The following is a 13,829-nucleotide window of genomic DNA, read 5'->3' as shown; positions in this document are numbered from 1 at the left end:
TTCCCTAGTCCTTGGTCTGGTTAGGCCAGGGTGTGAGTCTGCAGCAGCCCCAGATGGGAAATCCAGAACCTGAGGGCATAGAGCTAAAGTCCAGGGTGCAGCACTCTAAGCTCAAAAATCTAAGCTCATTCGATTTCTCATGCCCATCGAAGGTAGGCATGAGACTGTGGCTGGTTCAGGTACTCCTGTGCCACAGTGGAAGCTGGGTGCTGTGGAGAATACAGCAGGACTTAGAGACATGGCCCAGCCTTCTCTTGGGGGTCACACGGATGTGCCTGGGGAGATTCTGGAGAACTCTGCCAAAGTGCTGGAGTGGTACCCAGAGGGCTGGAGGAGGCAGGGGTCTGTGCCTTATAAACTTTAAAGTCCGTAAAATCATTTGAGGACTGTTGAGTCTGCACTTCAGAGATGCTATGGGTCAGGGATTAGATAGGCTGTGTCATTTTTCCCCTAAGTGGGTGGATTGGGTGGAGCTTATGACCCAGGACCAACTTTGGTGATTAAAAGTAAAACAGGGTAGGGGGCACCTGGATTTGAACCAGGAACCTCTTGATCTGTAGTCAGATGCTCTACCCCTGAGCCATACCCCTGGTCATAGGAGGATAGTGTAATTAACACCATTTTTCATGTGTTGACACACCAAGAGCAAGACCAAGCTCTGCCGGTTGGGATGTCCAGGCCAGTTCTGTTTCTCTGAACTCCGGCGCCCTCCTGTCACTAATACTTGTTTCTCCATCATCACAGAACTGTAACTAGGTGACACCACCATTCCCTGCCCTGAAAGGAGACCCAGTGGCTGTGTCTGGAGACTTGTATTTGACATAGAATACTGTTCGTGTTAATTTGTCAAGTGAAAAGCAAATTAAAAAAAAAAAAACTCAAAAAATAATAGTCTTTTAAAAATGTGGCACATGTCCACCATGGAATACTATGCAGTCATAAAAAAAGAGTGATATCATGTCCTTTGGAGCAACATGGATGGAGCTGCAGGGCATTGTCCTTTGCAAACTAACACAAGAACAGAAAACCAAATACTGCATGTTCTCACAAGTGGAAGCTAAATGATGAGAACACATGGACACAGAAGGGGACACTACACACTTGCACTTACTTGAGGGTGAAAGGAGAAAAGATCAGAAAAAATACCTATGCATAGTACATGACTGACGAAATAATCTGTACACCAAACCTCCGTGACATGAGTTTACCTATGTGACAAACCTGCACATGTACCCCTGAACCTAAAATAAAATTAGGGAAAAAAAAATGATTGTCTACAGTGTACCACTTGTAGGAATTTATCCTTCAAAAATATTCCTATAATTGCGTGAAGACACATATATGTGGAGATTCATGGACAGCGGTTTTTAAATTCCTCACAGCAAACACTGGAGACCATCTAAATATCCATTGGCAGGGAATTGGTTAAAACCAGGCTTTGTCTTCTACCCTGGAGGGGATGAGGAGAAGGTGAAGATGCAGAGAAGCAGAGGATGCTGAGGGGACTCTATACCTTGGTCTTCTCAGTCAGGTAGAAAACAGGTCATCCAAAGAGAATCAAGGAGGTAGGCTGGGAATCATTACTTGGGAAGAAGGGCAAAGTGTGAACCAGGCATGGTGGGAAATGGAGAAGAGGTGAATTAGAAAGGAATGGAATCATTGCTCATTAGGAGAGAGGCACTGGTTGAGGTCAGACTGGCATAGATTTGCAGTGGGACCATTTGTCTGGCTGTACAATTTACTCCAGCAAAGACTGGCTCCCCCAGAGCAAAGATGGGAAAGGCCAATGGCGAGTGTATCCGCGGAAGCAGAAGGGCTCATGAGGGAGGTAGACAGACCACAGGCCAAGCCCTCAAAGGAGCTTGGATCATGGCTGAGAGGCCAAACATGGGGTTCATAATAGGCAGGCAGATAGCTGAACCCCAAGGTGTCTCTGGGGTCATGGGAAGAGAGAGGTAGACAAGATTAAGGTCAAAATGAGAATAATTAACCATTTTCTATAACAGTAAGGGCATGTAAACATCAGAAGAGGTGTCATTGAAGGAGTTTTCTGATTCTAAGATCTTGAAAGAGAATAAGTGATGATCAAGTTTGGCTATGAATGCTGAACAACCAAAATAACAAAGGATTAAAGTAAAATGGAAAGAAGCAAACAAACCAGAAGCTTAAAAGCTACCACGTAACAGTCCACAGCTAGGTGGTCCAGGCATGACTTTTCATAGGGTCAAGAACCCGAGTTCTCCTTTCTGACTGTCTGTCTGGCTTGGCTTTCATCCCAGCATGCCGTCAGCCACATCAGCATCTCATCGACCTCCCAGGCAGCAGGAGATGGAAAAGACAAGTCTTTGCTGTAGGGACACCCATCGCTTTCACCTGCATCGCATTAACCAGCCTTGTGCCTGTGGCCTTATAGCTCCAAGAGGGTCTGGGAAATGCAGATTTCCTTCTGGGAAGCCATGTGCCCAGCTGATAACCAAGAAGCAGAGTAGAAGATAGTACTGGAAAACGCTGAATCTATGCCTCACCACACCCGTTCAGAGCAGCAGTGAGTGGAGTTTGTGAACATTCGTAGAGGCAGCGGGATGGAAATCTCGGGAGGCCTTAGCATTGGAAGCACATTGCCATGGTGTTTGACATTCCTGAGGGCAGAAGGAGAGGGAGGTGAGGAAAATAAGATTATTAGCCTGGTTCTAAAAATATCCTGTTTGTGGAGTCCTGTATATCAGAGAAGACATGAATGGTGAGAGGAGAGAGTGGTGGAAGGAGATAGCTTTGAGAGAGGAGAAGCAGGGAGGGATGGTGGAGGAGCTGGGGTTTGGGGGGCAGTGTGGAGAATAAAACTGAGAAGGTGACCCCACCCTGTCTATTCCAGAGGTTGAAGGGGAGGGATGGCTTCAGGGGAAAGCCAGCCTTCAGGTGTACAAGGATGGATAAAAAGGCAGACTTGCAGGGAAAGGCTAAGGAGGAAGGAGACTGTTTACAGAGTAACTGGAGGGCTGGCGGGCTTGGGTGGAGGAGCTGAAACAGTAATGGGGATACAGGAAGGAGACTGCCCTGAGAGACCATTTACACTAACAGAAGGCATTGGATGGCAGGGACGCGAAAGGGGCAAGTACCCAAGTTCTAGGCCAAAGCTCTTAAGTGTTTGTAAAACTGGAACAGCAAAAGCTGCTTCTTAAAATCCTTAAGATTTTGTGGGTATCTAGTGGGCATATATATTTAAGGGGTGTACGAACTGTTGTGAAACAGACTTACAATGTGAAATAAGCTCACCATGGGGAATGGGGTATCCATCCCCTCTAGCATTTATCCTTTGAGTTACCAATGCCACTTTTTAGGGGGGCGGAAAAAGTAGTACATAAAAAGTTCACGTATCTTGTTAACAAAAGGAATCTACTTCAATGAATAGGAAATTATGAAGCACATCATTGAAAATAAAAGAAGCTCTGTTTTTCAGGCCACTACATCTTACACTAATAAGGAGAGTCACAGGATATTTTCAACTCAGGGGAGTATAGCAAAGCACCATTTGCTAAATGATCAAATTAGACAGAGCCTCAAGTGACACTACACTTGGCCAGGCTCTCTCTTCAGTGCCTGCTTCTCTGTTGTGTTTTCCAGCCATTCAATGTAAAGATAGTAAGACTTGCTTACTTTCAGATAGTTTTATTACAGGAACATGTTTTTAATCTATCTAAAATATAAACTACTGTTGTGTACATAAATCTGAAGAATTATTAAATGTATTTTAGGTACTTTTTTAAAAGGTTCAGAAAACATGATTAGTATAAGGGATACTAAAAATCTTGAATTGGTGCTTCTGAATTCTATGCTGTATAGCTGAACCTGCATGAATGTTGAGATTTGTGTCAAAAAAGCTGTTTGTTCTCTAAAGCATAGGATGCCATGACATCCTCTAGTTTTTGAGATGGTTGATATAATTCAGTGATCCCTTCTGCAGAAGTTTGCTTTTAAAGCTTAACTATAACATAAAATTGCCTCTGATAGTTGGAACATCTGAACACAATGTAGAACTTTACTTATACTTCAACATGTTGACATTTAATCCTCTGCAAACTGTCTTGGCCTTCTAAGGGCTTACTCATTGAGCGATAGATCTTGGTGGTTTGTTTTGTAAATAGAAGACCAAACCACCCCATCCCAGGCAGAATGACTGGATCCAGAAGGGGTAAAATTAAGACAACTAGGAAATGCTGAAAGAGCCTTTGTTCCTGAAAGATGCTGTTCTGGTCCAGTTTTAAGTGCTGTCCACATAAGTGTGAAATGAAAATCAATCTTGGGGCCCCCAGATCACTCAGCTAAAGGGAAAAGTCCAGCTGGGAACTGCTTAGGGTAAACCTGCCTCCCGTTTTATTCAAAGTCACCTCTCTGCTTATGAGATAAATCTGTATCAGACTGCCTCTTTTAGAGAGGCTTATCAGAAATGCAAAAGAATGCAACCTTTTGTCTCTTCTCTACCTATGACCTGGAAGCCCCCTCCCAGCTTCCAGTTGTTCCACCTTTGCCTGGCATTGTCCCACCTTTCCGAACGAACGAGTGTACATCTTACACATATTGATTGATAGCTCATGTGTCCCTAAAATGTATAAAACCAAGCTGTGCCCCAACCACCTTGGGCACAGGTTGTCAGTACTCTCCTGAGGCAGTGTCACAGATGTGCACCCGCAGCCTTGGAAAAATTAACTGATTAACCCTAATTAACTGAGACCCTTCTCTAGATATTTGGGGTTCACCTAAGAAGAGGCATAGTGGGAACAATGCAGTCTTGGGCTAAGGAGACTTCTTGGAAGCTCTGCTAAAGTGGGGTCTTGCCCTTTGCTACAGTCTAGATCCCCCTGAGAAGCTTTCACCATGCCTGGGCCCCACTCTAGATGTTCTGATTTAATTGATCTGGGGTGGGGCCTGGGAAATGGCACTTTTACGGACTCTTCAAGTGATTCTAGTTTATACCTGGGGTTAAGAACCACCACATTCTAGCCTCACCATTTGCTGGTTTCAGGAAAAAAAAAAAAAAGAAAGAAATGTTTACCCTAGTGTCTAATAAGGAAGAAGTTAAAATGTGGGCACCTATGTAAAAATGTCAAAATTAAAAATGCGGAGGGGGTATCTGGAATTGAACTGGGGGCCTCTTGGTCTGCAGTCCAGTGCTCTAACCCTGAGCTATACCCCCTCCTGCTGTTGTGGGGGTCAGTTAATGTCTTTGACTCGTGCAGTCACACCCAGATGACCAGTTACCTATGCGTTGCTACTTCATAATGGAAGCTCCTAGGAGCTGTCAGGCCTACCTCAGTGAAAATTCATTGACCTTATGCATAACAAGAGGCAGTTCCCCCTCCTCAAATACCCCCGTGCCTGTGTCTTCCCTGCCTTGGGTCCTTGGTTGCGGGCAGTACCCTGGAAAAGCACTGCCAGTGGCTGCTAGAATGGCCTTGAGAGTCAACCTCCATTACCTCTTATGGTGGGCACGTTCAAGAGAAACTTTGTGTGACAGAGGTGTCTGTTCTAACACACTTAATGACAGAGTTGGGCCTGGCTCTCCTGGTCCAGTATTCCAACACAACTACAATCTAGGACAGAAGGAGATTCTTCCAACTTTCACTTCTTCAATTAATTTAATGGAGAATGATAGAGAAGGAGCGACTCCAAGAAATAGTGAGAAGTCAGTAGCTGAGTAGAATTCGGAATCCCCAGAAGCCTTAAGAGGGCCAACATTAACATAGTTCCAAGGACTAAAATATGTTGCTAGAGAACAACCCCACTTGACTCATTTTTGTCTTTAAGTGACAGGGTATTTTCCTGTCATCCAGACTGGAGTGCAGTGAAACAATTATAGCTCACTTCACCCTCCCAAGTAGGTGGGACCACAGGTGTGTACCATCATACCCAGCTAATATTTTTTATTTTTTTGTGGAGGTGAAGTCTCACTATTTTTCCCAGGCTGGTCTTAAACTCCTGGCCTCAAGCGATCCTCCTGCCTTGGCCTCCCAAAGTGCTGGGATGAGAGACATGAGCCAGTGTGTCCAGCCTCCCACATGACCTTTCTGATGGCAGGCAGAGCCCTGTCCCTTCTAGAAGGAACACTTGGAGTAATACTTGGGTTAGCTCCTTTTCACCTCCTCAGCTGTGCTAAGGCCCTGCTAAGGCTTTTGTCACAGGAGCTGGTAAACTGTCTCTTCTTCAAACTGCCTTTCTTTCCTACTGGAATTTTCTCCTTTACCCACAGGCCTTTGCCTTGTAGCCCTGGGCACCTTCTCAGAAGGCAGCCAGCAGCCAGCCACTCCTCTCCGCTCCTGGCCCGACAACCTCAGGAAACACTGACTTCCGCAGTGATTTCTATGATAACATTAAAATCCTCTGGCTTTCCCTTTTCTGCAGTAGGGTGGACTGCCAAGGAAGATGAGGAGGATTGATGAGCCTGCAAGAGCACAGAACTCCCCACTGGCAGGGCCTGGGCAGCAGCCTGGTGAGCGGATCACCTGAGGTTGGGAGTTTGAGACCAGCCTGACCAACATGGAGAAACCCCATCACTACTAAAAATACAAAATTAGCCGGGCGTGGTGACTCTTGCCTGTAATCCCAGCTACTCGGGAGGCTGAGGCAGGAGAATTGCTTGAACCCACGAGGCGGAGGTTGCGGTGAGCCAAGATCATGCCATTGTACTTCAGCCTGGGCAACAAGAACAAAGTCCAGAAAGTCGCAGAAGACCCTGGATATCGTTGGATGCTGGAGGCCCAGATGTCAGTAGTACAATGATGAATGGGCATTTCCAGGCGGAAGTCTTAGGCCCCACCCGTGATGAGGAATCAGGAAGGAGACAACATTGCACAAAGGCGGATACAAGAAGGGCTAAGCAATGGCCGGGCGCGGTGGCTCACACCTGTAATCCCAGCACTTTGGGTGGCTGAGGTGGGCAGATCACCAGGTCAGGAGTTGGAGACCAGCCTGGCCAATGTGGTGAAGCCCCATCTCTACTAAAAATACAAAATTAACTGGGCGTGGTGGCAGGCACCTGTAATCTCAGCTACTCAGGAGGCTGAGGCAGGAGAATTGCTTGAAACGGGAAGGTGGAGGTTGCAGTGAGTTGAGATCGCGCTGCTGCACTCCAGCCTGGGCGACAGATAGATTCTGTCTCAAAAAAAAAAAAAAAAAGTGTATATTTCATGGATTGTTGTGTAGATTGAATGAGTTAAGCTGGGTAAAGCACATAAAACAGGACTGGCACGTAGTAAATTCTGTATACCGTTTGCTGAACAGATAAAAAGCTTGCAGGGAAATCAGCTAACATTCATGAGAGCCAATAAACACAAGAGAATAAAAACCCACATGGCAGGAGAAGGTATCTGTTGCACATAACTGATGAAGGGTTTATTCCCAAAGTACATAAAGTATTGCACAAGACAGTTAACAAATAGTTATCTTAATGAAGATAAAAAATGAAGAAGAAACTTGAGCAGTCACTTCACAGAAGAGGACATCCAAGTGACCAATAAGCCCAAGAAAAGATGCTCAAACCTCATGAGTCTAGAAAGGTACAAATTAGGCTGGGCCTGGTGGCTCACGCCTGTAATCCCAGCACTTTGGGAGGCCGAGGAGGCTGGATCACCTGAGGTCGGGAGTTCAAGACCAGCCTGACCAACATGGAGAAACCCTGTCTCTACTAAAAATACAAAATTAGCTAGGCTTGGTGGCGCATGCCTGTAATCCCAGCCACTCAGGAGGCTGAGGTAGGAGCATTGTTTGAACCCAAGAAGCGGAGGTTGTGGTGAGCCGAGATTACGCCACTGCACTCCAGCCTGGGCAACAAGAGCAAAACTCCATCTCAAAACAAAAAGGAAAGAAAGGTGCAAGTTAAACCACAGTGAACTATCGCTAGAATTGTTGCTAGGATGGTTTAAATGAAAGAGACTGATGTTACTCAGTGATGGTATGTGGAGCCATAGTAACTCTCATCCCCTGCTAGTGGTAGTGTCATTTGCTCTATCCACTTTAGAAAACCGTCCGACCTTATTGGCTAAAGTCAAAAATAGAAACACCCACTTCCTCGGCAATTGTATTCCTAGATACAGAGATTAAAGAGTGTCTATATACGTGCAAGATTCTTGTTCATAGCAACATTCCTTTCAATCTTCTATATCTTGATTTAGGAGGTGGGTACATTTGTGTGTATGTATACAAATTAATTGAGCTGTACGTTAAAGATTTCTGTACCTTATGTAAGTTATATTTCAGGTTAAAGTAAATAAAAAGATGTTGATACTTTTTTTCATTTCTGGAATGTCTTAGTTGATTCATTTAAAAAACATATTTGGTGATTTTTTTAGAGTCTTTTGCTCCTCAATTCAGTTTCCATTTCCCTTTTATTTAAGAACATTTTTGTCTTTCAGTTTTCAATTCAAAGCTTTCACCACCCCACCATTTAATAATATTTCTTTTTATATTTTAGGTAGGCAGCTAGTAGCATATTAAGGAGGTAGAATATTTGTCCTCGCTTGCCAAGAATTTTTTTTAAATCATGAAGGTGTGTTGGATTTGATTGGATGTTTTTCTTCATCTATTTGAATGACGTGATTTTTCTCCTTTAATCTGTTGTCTTAGTTTAGATTTCTTAGAAAGAGACTCTGAAACTAAAATGTAAGAACAAGTAGTTAATTTGGAAGATAAGTTCAGGAAACACCAGTGAGGAGTGGGAAGTCAGACAGAGAAAGCAAAGAAACCAGTAAAAGGTGGTGTCAATCTAAATAACAGGCAGAGAGAAGCCCTCTGAAAAGCAATGTAACTTATTTAGGGAATGAGCATTGGCAATGGGAATACAGATGTCATAGTAAACTAGGTTTGAGGAAGTTGTAGTAAGAGAAAGGTTTTTTTTGTTTGTTTTTTGTTTTTGCGTCGGGGACAGAGTTTTGCTCTTGTTGCCCTGGCTGGAGTGCAATGGCAAGATCTTGGCTTACTGCAACCTCCGCCTCCTGGGTTCAAGCGATTCTCCTGCTTCAAGAAGCAAGGTAAAAGACACTGGTAGAAAACGCTGACTCTGCCTCACCACACCCTTGAGAGCCACAGTGAGTGGAGTTTGTGAACATTCGTAGAGGAAGCAGGATGGAAATCTCGGGAGGCATTGGAAGCACATTGCCGTGGTGTTTGACATTCCTGAGGACAGAAGGAGAGGGAGGTGAGGAAAATAGGATTATTAGCCTGGTTCTAAAAGTGTCCACTGTTTGTGGAGTCCCGTATATCAGAGAAGACATGAATGGTGAGAGGAGAGAGTGGTGAAAGGAGATGGCTTTGAGAGAGGAGAAGAATGGAGGGAGAGTTGGGGTTTGGGGGCAATGTGGAGAATGAGACTGAGAAGGTGACCCCATCCTCTGTGTGGCCCATGCCAATCTAAGATGTATGTGGATAAAGTTAGCTACCAAAATTGAACATAAAGAAAAGAATGGAGAACCTGGATCTGAATCAGGGACCCCTTGCTTTACAGTCAAAAGCTGTAGCCCTGAGCTATGCCCCCCTGGCACACTGAGGTTAACTAGTTAATATATTTTATCAGTATGGGAGCACTCAGCTTTGTGAAATTAAAGGATGGCTTCCCTCCAAGACTGACTTTCTGGAAGCTGCCAGACCTGATTCACAGCTAGACACCTTCCCTCAGCTCTGCAGCTCACCAGGCCTGTCCCTGGGTGGAGCCATGAACAGCAGAAAAGGATGGAAGCTGCCTGCAGAACCCCCAGTCATTTCCCATTGTTTTTTCGGGTTAACCCAAGAGCTGGCCACTGATCTCCAAAACAGTCCACAGCCTCTGACCCAAGCTCCCAGCCTAGCTCCCTTTTTCCGGCAGTGAAGACAGAGTGGACAAATATAACTGATGATAAACTGACTAGCATGATATTAGCATATAGTAGGGCATAGTAAGCGTTCAAAAAGTAACACCAGTTCCTGTCCTTGTCTTTTGGCAAACCCCCAAACCAGTATCTGTTATGTCTTCTAAATGACCTCCTTAGACAAAGTACTTGACCTGGTTCTTCATTGCAGCACACAGGACTCCCTGTGGCCCACAGAACAAAGTTGGAATTCCAAATCATCTCATATGAACAGACTCTTGAGTCTAATCCCCTACCTCCAAGCCTTGGGCCACAGTCACAGAGTGGGCTGAAATTCAACTGCAGCCGCAGAGCTACAGGAGTTGGGTCTGCAAGGGCAGCACTGCAGAACCTCTATCTCCCTTGTTAGAGTAGCTGAGCCAGGCTTTTGGCCTACAAGGTTGAAGCAAGGGTGTGAGTGAGCTCTGGCGTGGGAGAAACCAATTCTCCAGGGGGAAATATCTGCCCTACATGGGAACGCTGCATGCTGTGATGTGTCTCCCCAGGTCTGGCCACCACTCCAGTGCACAAACTGCTGCTGTGGGAAGGAGCCAGGAGGGTGATAACTTGGGATGCCATTCCCTGTCTGTTTCTGGGAAACCTGCTGTAGTGCTACTCTCTGGTCTGCCCTGGAAAAACCCAGAAGCATTCTGCATGACAGCTGGAGAAATTACATGTATAGGGGGAGCAGGGAGCTGGATACCAAGAATATGAGGGATACCCATGGAACTGGTGCTGGAAGAGATGAGAAGTTATCCAGCCAGGGTGCAGCTGGGTAGGCCTGAGGTGTAGCTTCCAGTTCCAGGGAAAATCATAGGTGGAATGGATGAAAAGAAACTGGAATATGACCAACAGCTTCTGTGAAGAACATAACAGCTTGTATGAATAGAAAAAGTGCAGTAGGGGGCACCCAGATTTGAACTGGGGACCTCTTGATCTGCAGTCAAATGCTCTACCCCTGAGCTATACCCCCTGCTTGTCATGACTGTTTAATAAGCACCTTTCATGTTGGTAATCACACCCAGCAGTCCTACAGCACATTGAAAGTTCCCGCTTGCTTTTAGAGAGTAAGACCAGCAACGGATTTTACCACAAACTCACCCCAGAAAAGTCCATCCCCAATTCCCAAACCCTAGCCCCTGCTCACATACCTGCACATCTCCCCGCTTTCCCTCAGTCTGTGGTGACGGGAGCAGCTGGGAGGAGTGTTCCCGTTCACTGCTGGAACAGCCTTTAGGTCTACATGTCTGATTTCTTCTTGTTTACAAAATAGCAGTTTGGAGACACAAATTGAGACACATGCAATACTGACATATAAAGATATCTCTCAGTCTGGGATGTTTGCATTAAATCCAGTTCATGAAACAGTTGGCGAAGTTGGGGAAGTTCCCAGGCCCTGACATGGATCAGAGAGCAGTCCTGGGAAGCATCATGGAGACAACATAGCATGAGGACCACACAGCTCGTCCAGGTTTTGGCCAGAAATCTCCGCTGCTAGTGTGGAAAGCTCTACCCTGAACTATACCTCCATTCCCAGTGTGTGACTGTTTTTAATGTTACATATATTTTTATAATTTATGGGAAGTTTGGACTGGTTGGAGCCCACCACCTCGCCACAAAGCCTCCGTAGCCAGACTGCGTTTCTAGATTCCTCCTCTCTGAGCAGAGTATCTCTGAAAGAAAGGCAGTAGCCTCATTCAGGGCCTTGTAGACAAAACTCCCATCTCCCTGGGACAGAGCACCTGGGGAAAGGGGTGGCTGTGGGCACAGCTTCAGCAGACTTATACTTTTTTTGCCTCCCGGCTCTGAAGAGAGCAGTGGATCTCCCAGCACAGTGCTTGAGCTCTGCTAAGGGACAGACTGCCTCCTCAAGTGGGTCCCTGACCCCCGTGCCTCCTGATGGGGAGACACCTCCCACCAGGGATCAACAGACACTTCATACAGGAGAGCTCCGGCTGGCATCTGGCATGTGCTCCTCTGGGATGAAGATTCCAGAGGAAGGAGCAGTCCGCAGTCTTTACTGTTCTGCAGCCTCTGCTGGTGATACCTAGGAAAACAGCGTCTGGAGTGGACCACCAGCAAACTCTTAGCAGACCTGCTGAAGAGGGGCCTGTTAGAAGGAAAACTAACAAACAGAAAGCAATAGCATCAACATAAACAAAAAGGACGACCACGCAAAAACCCCATCCGAAGGTCACCGACATCAGAGACCAAAGGTATTTCTCTATTTCTCTCTCTTTCCCTTCCTTCACTTCCTCCCTCCTTCCCTTCTTCCTTCTCTTCTCTCCTTTTTTTTTCTTCTTTTGAGACAAGGTGTTGCTCTGTCATGCAGGCTGAAGTGCAGTGGCATGATCATAGCTCACTACAGTCTCAAGCCATCCCACCGTAGCCTGCTCTCTAGCTGGGACTCCAGGTACATACCATCACACCTAGGCTCATGACATTTCACAGGACATATACGCAGAAAATGGTGGCATTAGCATGATTTGAGGGTGAGGTTTTTGGCCCTCTGATGTCAAAAGGCCACCTCAGGCACTTGCACAGATCCAGTTGAAGAGTCAGTTGTCTCAACCAGTTTTAGCTGGACAGGAGCTGGCCCAAGTGCCTGAAAAACAACTGAAGTGACCATCACCATGTGACCTACGAACGTTATCTATATAGCCTCCTGTGAAAGTTAAGTTTCTGCATTCAGCATTGAGGCTTTCAGGTACAGTGGCCTTCAGCTTCATGGAAAAAGGAAAATAATAACAAGAAGCAAGCAACAAAAAGCAAGCAGGGCAGGTGGGTCTGATCAAATTAATCCCTCCATTTCAAGGCAAGCAGGAAACAACCTGCCTTGGGGGTTCGGGGGTTACAAGGCACAAGTGAACCACTTGGAAGTGGCCCTGGATCTTCACTTATTTTTGCATCTGTGACCTTCACCATGAGACTTTGCAGATCTTCCCACTAGAGGTGGAACCTGCTTCCCTGCTCTTGAATTAGGGCTGACTTGCTTTGATCAATGAGATGTTAGCACATGTGATGCAAACAGAGGCTTCAAAGCTGCTTGCATAGTTGGGCCTCCCCCTTTGCATTTCTGCTGTCACAAGAAGAATGTCCCCTTGCTAGCTGCTACTCCTCCAGCTGGGATTGTAGAAGGAACACACATGGGGCAGACTTGAGCCCAGCTCAGACAGAAACCAAGCACAGAGGGAGCCACAGCTTGAAGCAGACACCAGGTCAAGCCCAGCCTACATCAGCTGATTGGCATCCATGCTACTGACCTATGAGCACGAGAGTACATGCTTATGGTTTCATACGGCCGAATTCTGGGATGATTTTTTGTGACACATTGTTGTGGAAATACCTGACAAATACAGCCTTGATTCTTACCCCTGCCTCTCCCCCAACCCCCATCCCCTGTGCCCATCAGGTACTGAGTAAGGGAATGGGAGGAGACAGTTGAAGGAGTTCAGGTTGTGGCTTCAGAGTAGAAAAATACCATTAGACCAGTGAAGGGTCTCTGGGAAAAGGAGGGGTGAACTCATGACCAGAAGAGCAGTCTCTAGTCAGTTGTGGTAGAGTTGCCAATTTCCATAAGCTGGCTGGGAATGAATACAATTTACGGTGCACCATAGCATCCTTGGGTGTGGCAACACAGGTGAAATATGTAAGGAGGAATATCTACCAAGCAGGGGGTATAGCTCAGGGGTAGAGCATTTGACTGCAGATCAAGAGGTCCCTGGTTCAAATCCAGGTGCCCCCTGCTGCCACTTAGCTGTGGGTTCTCTTTTCCTGATGTTGAGCTTGCTAGTCATCTTTACCACTGTCCTTCTTCCTATAGCTTGTGTCAGTTTTCTTGTGACTTCATTTTTCTGGCACAAGTCATGGTCAAGTCAGTAATAATTTGTGTGTGTTTCAAAAGTTCTAATCAGCTGCTCTTCTTTGAAGTTTATATTATGGCAGGACAGGCTGAAT

The 13,829-nt window shown here is 45.9% G+C and overlaps 2 non-coding genes across 2 annotated transcripts; one reads left to right on the top strand and one right to left on the bottom strand.

The window, feature by feature from the left end:
* Positions 1-518: 518 nt before the first annotated feature.
* Positions 519-590, bottom strand: TRNAC-ACA. The gene has a single exon. It is a non-coding gene; the product is annotated as a tRNA-Cys (tRNA).
* Positions 591-13,545: 12,955 nt separating this feature from the next.
* On the top strand, positions 13,546-13,617 carry TRNAC-GCA. The gene has a single exon. It is a non-coding gene; the product is annotated as a tRNA-Cys (tRNA).
* The last annotated feature ends 212 nt before the right edge of the window (positions 13,618-13,829 follow it).

Source organism: Theropithecus gelada, chromosome 3 (assembly GCF_003255815.1).
Source record: "Theropithecus gelada isolate Dixy chromosome 3, Tgel_1.0, whole genome shotgun sequence".
NCBI classification, from domain to species: domain Eukaryota; kingdom Metazoa; phylum Chordata; class Mammalia; order Primates; family Cercopithecidae; genus Theropithecus; species Theropithecus gelada.
Note: the sequence above shows the minus strand (reverse complement) of the source record. Positions and strands in the feature narration are given on the sequence as shown.